The sequence below is a fragment of the Carya illinoinensis genome, chromosome 9 (assembly GCF_018687715.1).
Source record: "Carya illinoinensis cultivar Pawnee chromosome 9, C.illinoinensisPawnee_v1, whole genome shotgun sequence".
NCBI classification, from domain to species: Eukaryota; Viridiplantae; Streptophyta; class Magnoliopsida; order Fagales; family Juglandaceae; genus Carya; species Carya illinoinensis.
Window position 1 is genome coordinate 21870956 of NC_056760.1, and position 13633 is coordinate 21884588.

The 13633-nt window shown below is 38.5% G+C and overlaps 1 pseudogene; it reads left to right on the forward strand.

Annotated features, from left to right (window-relative positions):
• The window catches only part of LOC122275279, a 58739-nt pseudogene that overhangs the window by 6817 nt on the left and 38289 nt on the right, over positions 1-13633 (forward strand).

The following is a 13633-nucleotide window of genomic DNA, read 5'->3' on the forward strand; positions in this document are numbered from 1 at the left end:
TATTTTCTGAAAATTAACTTCGTATTTTTACATTTTTTAACTACACATTATCTTTTCATGATACAAGAACTAGAGCCGGTGATAATTATTGTTTCTTCTTTGGAATTTTAGGAAGATTGATCAAAATTTCTTAACGGGCACCTTGCCAGCATTTATTGGAAACTTATCTAAATTGCAGATTCTGTAAGTATAGAAAAAGCTATCATTTGTGATTGGAAATATTTCTGTGCTTGATAATTGAATTGCGTTCAGCAAAAATTACTAATTTAGTTTATGTGTTGTTGCTTAATCACGCAGCTAGTCATGACATTACTATAGTTATTATATCTTTCTCATAACTTTAAGGTAGAGATTTAAGCTCGCTGGATTTAAACTCGGCTTTCATCGGTAGATGGCTGTTTCTTCAGTGGAAACATTTACTTACAAAGAGAAAATTTCTATTTAGTTACAAAAAGACTAGAGAAAACAGTAAGGTAACTGAAGAAATGATCAAAATGAAACAATGTAACTGTAAAAGCCATCACAGAGGTTACCCGATAATATTGGCATTAACTATCATATACAGGATGTGGTTACATCTTTTGAGTCTATTTGATTTATATATTATTTTTCTTCTTATATATCTACAGTACATTAGTAGATAAAAATGATCTAAAGATTGCTGAAATTTTCTTTCTGCATTTTTCTCTTTTCCCTCTCTCTCCCTTTGGCTGGATTGAGGTTTGTTGGGATTTTTTTCTAAACTTATACCCAGTCGTCCACTTGAGAGGCTTAATTGGGATTTCTTATGGGGAGGATTTAGCGATGAGTTCAAGTTCTACCTAGTCGTGGTCAAAGGTCTGCATCCCTAGCTTTGTTAGGTAGTTCTGAGGATCAGAAGTTTGCTTCTACTCAATAAAGCTTCGCTAGGTAAATGGTTATAGTGTTCTGCTACAGTGAGGTACGCTTTATGGCCTTGGTAGTTGATGCAAAATATGGTATAATGTGGAGTATATGGTGTTCATATATATATTTGGTGGGCCTTATGAGGTTGGTGTGTGGAAAAACATTAGGAGAGGGTGGGGGAACTTCCCTTGTTTTGTTAGATATCAGGTGGGTGATTGTTCTAAAAGCAAATTTTGGTTAGGGACCATCCCTGAAAGACTATCTTCCCTTAAGGCCTCGGTTAGATGTTGAGATGAGATAAGAAATTTGTGAATAAAAGTGAAATAGTTTGTCAATAATAGTGAAATGATTTGAGTTAAGATGTTTTATGGGGTTTTGGATAATGAGAAAGAAAAAGTTAAAATATTATAAAGTTAAAATATTGTTAGAATATAATTTTTTAATATTATTTTTGTTTCGCAATTTGAAAATGTTAAATTATTTTTTGTATTTTGTTTAAAAATTTGGAAAAATTGTAATGTTTAGGTAACGATTAAATGAAAATGTTGAAGATTGAAAATTGAAAATTGTTTGTCTTTGTGGTGTTTGGATATTGAGATGAGATAGGATGAGATGAAACCATCTTGAAATCCAAAGGGGGTCTAATTGTTCGGTCTATCTCAATTATTGCAAAACACATGGAGTTTTTTTGATAATGTGCTCCACTGGAATGTAAACGTTATTAGATCAATTGGGATATGGAATATCAAATATATTGGATGTCCTCCAAAAGGTGGATCTGAGGTTGAATATTTCTTTAATGTACCCATCCCTTCAGTTAGAGGTTGGAGACACAAGATGCTTTCAAGGGTAGATTTTTTTTTTTTGTGGCCACCTTAGGAAAGATATTGTAACACCCATTCTTGTAGTGGGTCATTTGCAAAATGATTTTAATAAAAATAGATGGGAATTACGATTCCTTTTGAAATTTCTTTTCTTTTCATGCCAGGATACAAAAGACTCCATGTTTATAAGTAAAAATCGTTTCTTAATTTAAAAGGTTATAGCGGAAAATATTATATTTTATAATTAAAGTATCTCGTACAAAATATCTTGCCTAGGCTTTTGTGCTCTTCCCCTTGGACTGTGTCCGTCCTAACACATCATGCTCATCTTGTCCCTAGGAAGGCACATATAAAAACTAAAATGAGTCGATTACTCATAAGCATTACTTCATACAGTTAACATATATGAACAAAGGTTTTCAATCATGTATTCATCATTCTATACATATCATACATAGACATGCAATTCCTTTTAAAACGTTGTGAGGTGAGATTTTTCTTTAAAAACATTTTCTTCTTGTAAAACAATTTCTCAAGCCTCGTTGCCTTCATTTCTTAAAGAATCTTTTCATGCATACATCTTTTCATACATACATTCATGCATTCTTTCTTAACATGCATACATTCATTCATTCTTATCGCTTTCATTGGCCGTAACACACTGTTACGCCCTATGTGCTGGGGTTAGCGGTCTTTTGGACCTGATTTCGCCCATGGTCACGGGTTGGGAATCCATCCCGTCAAGGTACAGCACTGGGTGCACTACCAGTACTACTTACTCGGTATTGCAATCTGCCCAGTCCATTCATTTGGTACCTTTTCCATTTCCATTTATGTAGCCATTACGTATCTTCATACATCATGCATTCAATCCATTCATTCATTTTCAGTCATTTCGTTCCTTTACAGTCCTTTCAGTTATTTAAAGTTCTTTCATTCCTTTCTGACAGTTCTTACAGTTCTTTTAATTCATTTCCTTCATAAAGTCATTTTAAAAAATAGTTTTCTTTCTTTTTATAAAAGCCATTTTAAAAGCAGTTTTCTTTCATTTTCATAGTTTAAAAACATGATTTCGTGTATCTTTTAAAGCTTCGTTCCGTTTCCTTTCGTGAACATATATACAATACGTACCACGTATATCATCCATCCACATGCATACACATACATACTTTGGGTGCGTGAAAAGGGACTGCCAAGGAGAGCCGTTACATACTTATACTTGAAAACTTATGCTTGACTTTCTTTTTCGTAAGGCGTGTTTCATGGAGAAAAACATTTGGAGTATTTTAGAGAAAAAGCTTTCGTTTTCATCTTCGTTTAATTAGGAAAAACTCTAGAAGAGTATAAACGCAAGACTTACCTGGACTTCATGCCATACTCATTCCATGCAGTCCATTTGTGTGCGTGTCAAATGACAACCTACATGCATATACATAACCTTACATTATTATCTATCTAATGCATAAGCAACTATATTAGAAATAGAATTATGCCTCACTTGGAACACTTTCCGTCCATTCCTGGGATCTTACATGTCATTTACTATGCTAAAACCTTTGGGGTCTTATTCCTTAAAGTAAACCTCCATGATTCACCTTAGGGTTAAGACACTAAGACTTCCGTCTTATTCTTCTATCCACCACATGTCGATGCATGACTCAGACTGACTAAGTCATGCATCCCAATCCTAGATAACTTACCCATTACTACCTTTACATATCCTAACCAATACTCAATTCTCATTCCCATCCATGCACACCACACAGCTTAAAGCCAACTCTAGGGCTAAACACTGTGTAATCATGCTCAAAACAGATTATCCATTATATATGGTAAACCTGTCCGGCACACGTGTCTTGCCAGAGGCACATGTATCCTATCCCTTTTATCACCTAAGACCAACTTATAGTCCAATGAACTTTCGTTTGTATAAACAAGCTCCATACTCCGATACCAACTTGCTCAGACCCGGTCGATAGGACTCTTCCTACTTCTCCGCCCTATACAAGTTCAACCCGACACTTAACAATAGGGCTGCATCCACAAATGCACCTCTGTCATATCACATAGCTCAAGACAAATCCCGAGTTACGACATGAAGCCTATTTTGCTTCTGCTGCCCTACTCTGATATTTTTCCACCACTTCCATATACGCTCCGCCATAAGTCAAGCACAAGGTGACACCTGTCACCTCGGACTACAGGCCATATCACAACTACTTCGGGATACTGTTACACAGTTCCCGACGCCACACAGTACACTCACGTGAACTCTCTTCCATCCACACTATGACACACATCACTACGATGCACACCTCATAGTGCATCGCTGCACAACAGTGCGTACTCCCTTTGCTACATCACTTATTATCATGACACACATCATACGGTGCGTCGCTACACGACACGGAGCACGTGCCACGTGTACTCCCTTCACAATAGTATGCCGCATCACAACTATGGCACACCTCACACCCATACTTCACAGCACACTACACAATCAAGCCCAACAACTCACAACTACACTTCACTTTACAACTACGCAGCGAACTCCACAATACTAACAGCACAGTCTATAGTCCAACCAACCAACTAATATATACATAAATAATGAGAGATAGAGGGTTATACCATCGACAAGATAACCCGTGCATCGCTCATTGTCCGTCATGATCAAGGCGTCGGAGGAGTCGTGCGTGGCTGTTAACACCATGTACGGTGGCGATTAGCCACGTACAGTGGCTGTCCACCATGTAAAGTGGCGGTTTGAGCTTGGGAATAGCTAGGTGTGGTCTTGGAAAGGCTCAAGGCGACCTCGTGGTGGTTTGAGGTGGCGGAGCACGGTGGCATCACGCCGTGAACAGTGCATCTGAGAGAGAGTGAGGATGCTTGAGGTGGAGGAAGGCTATTGAATTTCGTGGGAAGCTAGGGGAAGGTAGAGGTAGAGGGAGGTTGGTGGAAGTGCTTAGTGGCAAAAGAGGTGGAGCATGGCAGCTCTAGGGCTGTTGGTGGTAGATCTAAGTTAAGAGAAACCCATTTCAGGTAGAGAGAGAGAGAGAGAGGCTCATGGGGGAGGTGGAAGGGTGCTGGTAGTTCCTTAGTGGTTAGGGAGTATGGTGGTGGAGCTTGGTGGCTCAGTTGGCCATGCACGGCAGCACTAGGAGCTGCGCACGGTGCAGCCGCCGTGCATGAAGAAATCCTGTGCGTGAGGTAGCCCAGTGGGGAGAGAGAGAGAGAGAGAGAGAGAGAGAGAGAGAGAGAGAGAGAGAGAGAGAGAGAGAGAGAGAGAGAGAGAGAGAGAGAGAGAGAGAGCTGGAGGAAGAGGAGGCTATGGGAGGGAAGCTCATGAGGTAGTGAAGCTGCTGGTGGCGGTCGGTGGCCTCGTACGGCGGTGGTAGGAGCTGATAAATGGGTTTCCATACCTATTTAGTTAAAGGAAGGAGGAGAGAGAATGCGTTGCCGGTGGGACTCACCACTGGTGGGGATGGGATGGTTGGCAAGAGGAGAAGCTGCTGGTGGTGGAGGTGGAGTATGGCGCTGGTGGTGGCGTTGGCTGGAAGAAGCAACCGCACGGTGAGAGGGAGGAAAGAGACGTGTATCGGGTTGGGAGAGAGGGAGAGGAGAGAGAGAGAGAAAAGAGAAAAGTGAGGAGGAAAGGAGAGGGGCTTGGGTATTTAATCCAGACCCTTCGTCTCGGGATCCACAAAACGATCTATCGATGAATTTAAAAATTGATTTGAAAATACGTATTATTTTATAAACTAAAGTTTATAAAATAATATTCATTCATCATTATTTAAAATGATGAAGTCTCGTTAATTACTCAAAGATGATAAAACCATTTAAATTTAACTTAGAGTTTTCAACGTAAAGTTAAATCTTGTAATATTTTAAAATGATTAAAATATTTAATTTAAATAATTATCCACAATTATAATATTTTTAAAGCTCATCAAAATATTATAATTGTGTTACTTTAAAAACAAGTTTATCTAATAATACTGGAAATATTACATATAAATATTTTCAGAATATTTAAAATATCCGTAAACTTTAAAATATCTATCTTGATTTGAAATCTGCTGGATATCTTTTAAAACACACCATCAAGGTACGGCAAGTAAAATGAAGCTCATAATTAAAAAACAAAGAATGAGTGGGTTATCACAGATATAGTTGTCAAGGTTGGTTTGAATACCCCTTTTCATTGGTTTCCTTCATATATATATAGAAGAGAGATGCAATAGAGCGCCGAATGTTCAGCGTGATTTTAGCGCCTAAATTGCTGCTGGTTTTACTGTACATGTTAAGTATCTACAAGTTAAATCTATTTACAGCCAACCTATTTCTCTGCTATACTATCTAGATGATGAAAGGCCTAAAAATTATCTCTGTAACATCCTCCCTCAAATTGATGCTGGTGGATTAAGAAGCATCAATTTGTCAACCAAGAACTTATGTCAGTGCCGAGAAAAAGTTTTAGTGAATATGTCTACAGTTTGATGTTTAATGGAAATGTGAGGGAGAGCAATCATATGTTTGTCAAATGATTCACGTATGGAATGACAATCGACTTTGATATGTTTCGTACGCTCATGGAAGACAGGATTAACGACGATCTGAATAACACTGGTATTATCAGCATGAAGAGGAGTAGGATGCAACTGAGGAAAACCAAGTTCACCCAATAACCCACGAAGCCATGTGATCTCAGAGCATGCGGAAGACATAGTACGATACTCAAACTCAGTAGAGGACTTAGAAACTTTGTCTTGCTTCTTACTCTTCCAAGAATTGAGTGCATTGCCTAAGAACATGCACCAGCTAGTAATAAAGCGACGAGTATCTGCACATCCAGTCCAATCAGCATCACTATACCCCACCAACTGTAGGGAAGATTCTTGAGGAAAGAACAACCTATATGTAGAGGTGCCCTTCAGATATCGGATAATGCGGCAGACAGCAGCTAAATGAAGATCTCGAGGAGCCGGCATAAATTGACTGACTTGCTGCATAGCAAAAGAAATGTCAAGACGAGTAATTGTCATGTAGTTCAAACTCCCAACAAGCTACCGATACAAGGATGGATCTGATAAAAGCTCCCCTTCTTCCTGATGAAGCTTAAGATTTATCTCCAAGGGAGTAAAAACAGAGTTACCCGATTGGAGACCACCCAATGAAATAGCGTCCTGCATGTATTTGTGTTGGTGTAACAACGTACCAGTTGGAGTAAGCTGCATCTCAAGGCCAAGAAAGTACTGTAGGGGACCAAGATCTTTTATGTGAAAAGAGGCCTTGAGATGATGTTGTATAATTAACTCAGCATTGGAGCCAGTAATCACAATATCATCGACATATACGAGAAGCAATACGATTCCTGTAAAAGTCTTGTGAAGAAAAAGAGAGGAATCAAACTAACTCTGAGTAAAATGAAAAGCAAGTAGGTTAGAGCAAAATTTGTCAAACCATGCACGCGCTGTTTCAGTCCATATAAGGATCGGCGTAGCCGACAAACCTTTGAGGAAGGTGTAGCAAACATGCCGAGAATAGGGGACGTATAGATTTCTTCCTTCAAATCCCCATGTAGAAAAGCATTCTTCACATCCACCTATCGAAGAGACCACCCTTGCGATGCAACAAGTGCCAAGATAGTTCGCACAGTAGTCATTTTGGCAACAGGTGCAAATGTCTCTTCATAATCAATACCATACTCCTGTTGGTTCCCAAGAACCACGAGATGGGCCTTATATCTATCTAGTGAGCCATCAGCTCGAAACTTGACTGAGTATACCCATTTACAACCAATAGATTTGACATCAAAGGGACAAATTACAAGGTCCCAAGTGTGATTGTCTTGAAGATCTTGGATTTCCTCTTGCATGGCTTGCTGCCAACACGCTTGGGTGGATGCCTAGGTATAAGAGCGAGGAACAAAAATAGTGTCGAGAGTGGTAGTAAGCGAGATGTGAGGAAAATCATACTTATCTAGTGGATGTGTAACCCGGGTGGAGTGTCGAGGTATAGAAACCGTAGAATCAAATGGCGGATTAGTGTCTGAAAAGTGCGTTGAAGTAGGGGGAAGACGTCAATGATACACCATATCTAGTTGAAATCGTTTAATAGAAGAAGACACATCATCAAACGCAGGAAGAAGAGTACTAGGAGGATAATAAATAACCTGAAATTGAAAGAAATATTGATTTTTGAAAAAAATCACACTCCATGAGATTTGAAATTTATTTGCATGAGCATCATACCAAACAAATCCTTTCTGAGTAGGACTATATCCCATAAAGGCACATGTGACAGACTGTGTAGCAAGCTTGTGACGCTCAACAGGTGGCAGATGAACAAAACAAACACACCCAAAAATATGAAATGATTGATACTTAGGAGATATGCCAAATAAACGAAAATATGGAGAATCATAATCTAGAGTGGCCGTAGGCAAACGATTGATCAAATAGACAGCGATAGATAAAGCTTCTACCCAGAATTTAGAACGTACAGAAGAATCAATCAACAAAGTACGGACGACATCTAAGAGATGATGATCCTTACGCTCAGCGACTCCATTTTGTTGAGGAGTATAAGGACAAGAACGTTGGAAAATGATCCCCTTTTGCTGAAAAAAAGTTTGAAAAGAATGAGACACATACTCCCTCCATGAGTCGGAGCATAAAGTTTTGATACAAGTACTGAACTGTGTCTCGACAAGCGCAACAAATTTTTGAAAGACAGAAAACACATTAGCTTTAAAACGGAGAAAATATATCCAGGCAAATCGACTATAATCATCGATAAACGTCACAAAATAACAATATGACCATGAGAAATAACAGGACTCACACCCCAAACATCAATATGTACAATCTCAAAATAGTTAGATGCACAACTACCATGCACAGGAAAAGGTAAAGTTTTACTTTTACCAAGACGACAAGTAACACAATCAAAAGATACAGGAGAAGAAGAAAAGGAATCTTTATTGCTCAAAAAACCATGTTTCATAAGATGAGTCAAGATAATAGAATTATGATGACCTAATTTTTTATGCCAGACTTCATTAGTATTCGCTGTAGCTGTACAAGCAAGAGAAACAACATTAGGAATAGAAAACTGTAAGGGAAATAAATGTCCTACTTTAAGCCCCTTCGCGATCACTCAACACCTGATCCTACACAAGACAACCACCACGAGAAAAGTGAACATCACAATTATTATCTACCAATTGTCCAACATAAATCAAATTGGTAGACAATCCAGGAGAGACAAAAACATCGCGAAATGAAGAGCCCAAACTACCAAGAGCAGTAATAGGAAGAGTACTGCCATCAGCGATCTGAATATTTTGCCTGCCTCTATACTTACGAACACCATAGAGACCCGACGTATTACCAGTCATATGATTAGAAGCACCCGAATCAACAATCGAAGAAGATGAGTAAGTACTTGTACCTTGCAGGCCTAAGGCCATAAAAGTAGACACAATCATTTGTTGGACCATTGTTAGTGTGAGAACAAATGAATCAGAGCTTACAGTAGGCAGCGCAGAAGTAGAAGAAGAGGACTAAACAACAACCTAAAAAACTTGAGATTGGCAATTATGAGGCAGTACTCGACAATCTTTGATGATATGGCCCTCTTTCTTGCAGTAGTTGCAAACTTTCTTAGGACAGTTGCGAGCAATATGACCAAATTCCTTGCAACTGAAACATTGCAACTTGTTCATTCCTCTCATTTGTATTACATAGGCTACATTCACAGTCTCAGAAAAGACATTCTCAGAAGTCATACCCATCTGAGTGGATAACTGTTGTTCTTCACGCAACAAATCTCCCAAACAAATATCCAAAGAAGGAACCGGATTACGGTTCAATAAACCAACTCTAACGAGCTCAAATTCGGGTCGAAGCTTCATTAAGAATTGATCGCATTGACTCTCAGCATGAACTGCTTGAAAAGCTGCGAGTGCCATAGTGGGGAACCTTAGCATAAACAATGGCAAATACTCGCTCCAAAGGTTAATAAAACCATAATAAAATTGTACGATAGGTAAATTGCCTTGACTATAACTACTAATTTACAACTCTAATTGGAACTTCCGAGCACTATGATCTTGGTGGTAAATACGGTGAAGATAATCCCACATAGCCTGAGCTGTAGTAAAACAGCGAAGATTGATCACAAGGTGAGACTCAATCGTCCCCAACAGCCAAGAGATCACCTTAGCATCCTTAACCTCCCATTGTGTAAATTCTTTTTCATCAGTGGGAACTTGAGCAGAACTATCAATATGATTTGATAATTCTTTTCCTTTCAAGAACATTTTAAATTGAAATTCCCACGTAGGAAAATTCTTTCCAATAAATTGAACAATAGTATTTTCAATAGACATGATGAAAGGCACTAAAAAAATAAGCCCAAACAGTAAAAAAAATAAGCCCAAGTAGCCCAAGCACTTAACTCAAAACAGGTCCAAATCTAAATAAGAGCCCAGCAGAAATAAAACTTTAAAATAAAAGGTCAGTTCAACAACACGGCAAAGAAATAAATATGCTGATGTTTTCATCAAGAGAGTCAAGACCACCTCACGGCAAAGAGAAAAAGTCCACTGGCGCAAGAAATAATAGGCCCAAGAAATAAGCCCAAGGAACACAATACTTGCCCAGCCCGCAAGAAATCAGCCCAGTGTCCTTATATTCAGACAATGGCGCATGGAGAAGTGGCACCCAGCTACCCTGAAGCATGCCCGAGACGTTGCAACCACCACAGAAAGAACCGATGACCTCACAACCACCAAGTGAAGCTACTGACCACCACAGAAACTGCCGACCACCACTTGGCCGCCCACAAAAGTTGCTGACCACCTCACAGCCACCAATAAATGCTGTCAACCTCCACAGAAAGTATCAATTGCCACACCAAACAGCACTTGCAACTATCAAGTAATCCCAACAGCCACCAAAGTGACAAGCCCACAAGTCGGAACCCAACAAACTTGTGAGAAAACACTCACCACAAACTTAGAAACTCACCAAAGTGTGAGAACCGAGAAGAAAAACAATTCCTATCATTGCAACTTAGAAACTATCAAGGATAAAGACCACAGAGAAACGATAATCAGAGTAAAAGCTTGATACCATGTCAAGGTTGGTCTGAATACCCCTTTTCATTGGTTTCCTTCATATATATATATAGAAGAGAGATACAATAGAGTGCCGAATGTTTAACGTGATTTCAGCGACTAAATTGCTGCTGGTTTTACTGTACAAGTTAAGTATCTACATGTTAAGTCTATTTACAGCTAACCTATTTCTCTGCTATATTATCTAGATGATGAAAGGCCCAAAATTTATCTCTGTAACAATAGTCTCTATGGACAATTTAAGAAAGAGCCACATTTTAAAAAAAGAATGGTGCCCAATGTGCAAGTATAATGGGGAAAGAATTGATCACCTTTGTTACATTGTGAATTGGTTGGAGAATTATGGCCTGCAATGTTAGTATGCCTGGGATTGAGTGGGTCAGATTCTAGCAGGTGGTGGAGTTGTTGCCGTGGTGGCAAAGTCCTTTTGGAGATCGTAAAAATTCAGAAGTTTGACAGACAGCCCCTTTGTGCTTAATGTGATGCATTTGGTGAAAACACATTGGCCAAAGTTTTGGAGACCATGATAGGACAATGAAAGAACTAAAAGCCACAATGTTCAGCACTCTGTATGTTTGGATGGCTGCTCACAATAGTTCCCAACTTTTTTGCTTTCTAGATTTTTGAAAACTTTTGCTATTTTATTTTTAGTTTTTTTTTAATTTTTTAGGTGGCTCTATCCTTTTATATATTTCCTCTATAATAGGGTTGTGTCCATCTGCACTTCCAATAAAATTACATTACTAATAAAAAAACTGCTCAAATGATTTTACGAAAAATATGCTATCTATTTTGAAAACTAGTATTTTTTGGACCACTCATCCCATCAAATCTTATATATTGTTGCATTTAAATTTTGGTTTATATCATCATTCAGGGTTCCATTCCTCATATGGTTTGCGATGGAGTACTTTGTACAAAAAAAACTGACATTGTGAATTTTCCAGGTTTTGCATAGAGCACCATGCTGTAACTGTTGAAATAGTCAACATCATGGTTGTTACTTGAAATATAAGGTCTCCTGGATAGCTCTAATTCCTAATTCTGATTCTTGTCCTTTTTTTTTTTGTTAGGTCAATTGCCCTTAATGCATTTCATGGGACCATCCCAAAGGAGCTTGGAAACCTTAAGGAGTTGACAATACTGTAAGAATTCAGAACATTCTCCACAATCAAATGTAATTTGGTTGTTAGCAAGATTTGTCAATGGCGATCTTGTTTTAGTAAAACTTGCTTATACTGCTGCTTAATGCCTTTCCTCTCAGATCAAAATACATTGCAAATACAATATATGTACGCAAACACATCATATTCAAACACTGTGAAAAACTTTTGGAAAAAAAAAAAAAAACTCATATAGACATTTTTAGGAGGGGTAAAAAGAAAGAAAAGAAGGGAAAAAGGATGCAAAACAATACCTTGGGAACTCTGAGTACTAATTAAAAATCTACTCATGGAACACTGTTTCATAACTAGGAATGCAAAACAATGCATTGGGAACACTAAGTACTTAGTAGAACTCCATTCATGCAACAATTTCCGTAAGTGTTACATAATGGCTAGCACACATTGGTTATCCTTTGCTTTAACAGGCTTTCTTCATGGGACATTCACCTTTTATATACATCACTATGCCTACTTGGATGGAAACCAGAATGACTCTTTACACAGTTTGTATGTATATTGAGCTGAATTTTAACTTTGTCTTAGTAGGGATTGTAAAGGTATTGTCGATAATCGGAGATCACATTAATGTTATAATTTCAAATTTTCAGTAAAAATGGTCACTTTGTGTACACTATGCTCTGAAGCATGGGGATGTGGAGTACATATTGCAATAGTGATGTTGCAGCTTGGTAAAAAATTATATGTTTATTAGGAGCCTTCTAATGAGACTTGGCACTGGCAATGAATTTCTTCAAGGTTCCTTTTGTCAAAATACAGCTGTTAACAGTTAGTTTTTTGGCAAGGCAGAAGCTCAGATTTTATTCATCTTTGTCAATTTTGGTCTCAATACCCCTTTGCATAGATTTCTTTCATTTATATAGAAGAGACTTACAGATTCCAGCGCCTAGTTGCTGCTAGTTTTACTGTACACATACATATTTACACGTTACATGTTTACACGTTAAGTCTATCTAAATATAGAAAGTTACTACAAGTATTTGTGTAACCCAAAAAGTATCTCCGTAACATCCCCCCTCAAATTGATGTTGGTGGATCAAGAAGCATCAATTTGTCAACCAAAAACTGATGCCGATGCCGAGAAAGAGCTTTAGTGAATATGTCGGCAGTTTGACATTCAGTGGAAATGTGAGGGAGATAATCATATGTTTGTCAAAGGATTCATGTACGGAATGACAATCGACTTCGATATGTTTCGTACGCTCATGAAATACAGGATTAGCGGTAATCTGAATAGCACTGGTATTATCAGCATGAAGGGGAGTGGGATGCAGCTGAGGAAAGCCAAGTTCCCCCAATAACCCACGAAGCCATGTGATCTCAGAGCATGCGGAAGACATAGCACGATACTCAAACTGAATAGAGGACTTGGAAACTCTATCTTGCTTCTTACTCTTCCAAGAAATGAGTGCATTGCCTAAGAACATGCACCAGCCAGTAACGGAGCGACGAGTATCCACACATCCAGCCCAATCAGCATCACTATACCCCATCAATTGTAAGGAAGATTCTTTAGGAAAGAACAACCCGCAGGTAGAGGTGCCCTTCAGATATCGGATAATGCGGCAGACAGCGGCTAAATGAAGATGTCA